This window comes from Ictidomys tridecemlineatus, chromosome 6 (genome assembly GCF_052094955.1).
Source record: "Ictidomys tridecemlineatus isolate mIctTri1 chromosome 6, mIctTri1.hap1, whole genome shotgun sequence".
Classification (NCBI taxonomy): domain Eukaryota; kingdom Metazoa; phylum Chordata; class Mammalia; order Rodentia; family Sciuridae; genus Ictidomys; species Ictidomys tridecemlineatus.
In genome coordinates, this window is record NC_135482.1 from 167,695,152 (window position 1) to 167,698,512 (window position 3,361).

Genomic DNA, 3,361 nt, shown 5'->3' on the forward strand with positions numbered 1-3,361 from the left:
GGAACCTTTTGTTCTCCACATGACATAAGAGAAATATGTAAAGAAGATGGCTACTTCATTGCAATGCTGGGTGGTTGATCCTAATTATCAAGGAGAAATTGGGCTGCTGATAAGCAATGTGGAGTAGAATAAAGGGCCTCAGCTATCTCTAGAATAGTTGTCTTATATCACTTTTATATCTTGTGTCAATCATGAAAGGCAGTATCATTGTGGAGTCAGGCTTTTTAAAACTGAAAGATTGCGTTGCTCCATAAGATAAAGAGGAGCAAAAACTGAGATCCTCAGTGACATAAAGAAATCATGGATTGCAGTTGTACATGGAAGTAGGAAGTAAAAAATTGAAGTTATTAATCTAAATTATAGATTCATGATCTGGAATGAAGATAGTAGTAGCTATGAATATTATTTTCTGTTATTACATGTTTTTATGAACTAATATTTATTTTCTCTCCCTTCTGCTACTTAAGTATCTAAAATAAGGACTGCCATGATGGTTAACTTTATGATTTGGCGTTTAGATTCTGAACATTCAGGTGGGACTGCTAGCAAATTTAGGGAATAGTTCACACTTCCCAGAAATTGATGCTTTGACTATCATCCAGTAAAGAGTGCATTGACTATTGGGACTCTGTGTCTTCCCCCTTGGAGGAGAAAATGACAGTTCTTCATACATTCAAATAATGATTTTTAAGAGAAATGTTGGTTGAAAGTCTTGAAAGAGTTATTGTTACACAGAACTTGGACTACATGGAGACGGCATACTGAGTAACCAAAGGGGTGGACTCCATTGCTGATCAAGCTTCTGTCTCAGCTCTATACACATCTTGCCAGGTTGGGGTGCTCCAGAAGTAGACACAGACTGTGTTTGGCAATCAGGATATAATAGAAATACTCATAGGAGGAAGAGTGGAAGCAAGATTGGGAAGAGGAAGAAGATAATAACTAATCATAGGACTGATAAAAACTTGCACAGTCCTACCTGAAGTTTGGATTTATCTATGACTCATCAGGATAGTCCTACAAATGGCCAGGCCTTTACAACCTAGTAAAGAATAGTCATTAAGTATAAGCTGCCTAGGAATAGGTATGTTCTGGAATGAGGTATCTCTGAGGAGCCAAGGTAAGCTCTGAAGGAGCTACAAATCCACACTGTTATAACAACTCCCAGGGCTGGTCTGAGTAACCCTGTGTTTGCTTTATAAAGCTGGGTGTGGAAAACCATATGTTTTCCTTCATCAGATACCTCCCTGTTAGGTTCTGAGGAAGGAGGCACTACAGGGAGATTGGAAGAGAAAACTCATTCTTTCTGTGTTGCTAGCTATTTCTGTTGGCATCACCCAGCCTAACTTTGCCCTCGCAGTGAGAGTTGCATCCAGCAGCAGTTGGAATTGAAGTCCATTTTTTCTTATTCTCCTAGAGACATCTACACTATACCACCTCAGAGAGAGCAGCACCAGCTGGCAGGGTCCTGTTCTCAAAGGCTTGAGTATCAGCAAAGAAGGGCTGAGTTCAAAAACTCCAGCTGGGGATTTCCAATTCTGCTCATCATAGAGTAACAGGAAATAGATTTCCAGATAATGGACAATAGCACCAATTACTGTTCCATGAGAGAGGGGAATTAAATGTGATGAGCCCTTTGAATGCTCCAACTATCTGGGAAGAGTTTGTTAGTTACCATGAAAGGGGGCATGGGAGGCAAGGAGAGCTTGGTGGTCTTCTTGAATTAAGGAACAGGATTGAGACTTTGATGGAGCAAGGCAGCTAGAATTTTCAGGGAACAGTATTTTGGAAGAGGAATCTATGTGCAAAGGAGTAGGATCTGTGTTCCGTGCAGTAGAATTTGCACCTGTCTGTGAATAAAGTATATGAGGCAAAAGAAAGAGCTGAAGCAAATCTCTGGAGTTTACACAGGGCTGGAGAAAGTTCTCAGTAACAAGGACGAAAAAATTCATAATGCATATGGAACACTCAGTAAATCATTATTAGATTATTGGGCATATTAAACTCAGGACTGTTGCTCTGGTCCTTCCTGACAAGTCTAAGTAAACTTTGAAAGCTACCCAAAAAGCAAAGAATTAACAGTGGCACTCAACAAAAAGTTAATTGGCATGCAAATAACCAGAAGAATAATTAATAATAAAAAGTCACTGAAATGACACAAATGATAGAATTTGACAAAAAAGAACATTAAGAAGAGCAATCATAATGATATCTCACATATACAAAAAGGTAAAGGAAAGCACAAGCAGGTTAAAGAGGCACATGGAAGAATTAAAGGAAAATTTTAGGGATTAACAAAATTTTGACTTAAAATATATTTATTGACATCAACATTAATTTAGTGAGAATACTTGAAGACAATTATATGAACTACTTGAAGTAGAAAAAGGACTGAAAAATATGAATAGAAAATACCAGTGAAAAGAGAAAGAGGGGAAGGTGGAAGACATATTTGTAAAAATAACAGCCAATTTTTTCAAAGTTTGATGAAATTTCTAAATCCACGCTTCTAAGAATGTCATCCCAAGCAAAATAAAAATTTTATATTGTCAAATCATAGTCAAACTACTTAAAACTACCAATAAGAAGAAAAATCTTACAGTCAACTAAAGAATCAAAGAATGAGGGCAGACATCTCACTGGAAAAACGGTAAGCTCAAAATCTTTATAGTAGTAAAAGGAAAAAAATATAAACTAGAATCATACACACAATATTTTGAAAACTATCTTTTAAAACCTAAGGAGAAGTAAAGTTGTTCTTAACACAAAAGAAACTAGAAGATTCACCCTACAAAGAAAGAACAGCAGAGATAGCACCTGTGAGTGAGAAGATGGAGACATTTCCTTTTATGTTAAGAAATCCAGTTAAGACAGCTGATCTTTGTAAGAAAAAAACAATTTTAATGAAACACATTATGAAGTTAACAATACACATAGAAGTTAAGTGCATAACAAGAAAGACCCAACATAAGGGGAAAGGGAAGTGGAAGTATATGTTGGACATTCCATTGTAGGCAAGACTGGTAACACCATTCATTACTTGATGGAAGATCAAACATAACAATAAAGATGGCTACTGTACCTCTTAAGCAATCTATATTATGCCACAACAGTGAAGTATAGCTAATAAGCCTACAAAGGTTTTGGAGAGGTGCCTGGACTTAGCTGAACTTTACTTGAAGTATGCTTCTATTAATTGACTTCTTTTTGACACATTTGTCAGCTCTGGGCAGATTGGTGTGAAGTCTAGTTTGGTCCTTCTGATTAATGTCTCAAATCAAGTTGCTTACCATGTATTTATTAATAGTATTATTCATCATTTCTGGTTCCTTTTATCTGTATGTTAGAGATTATTTGGGAG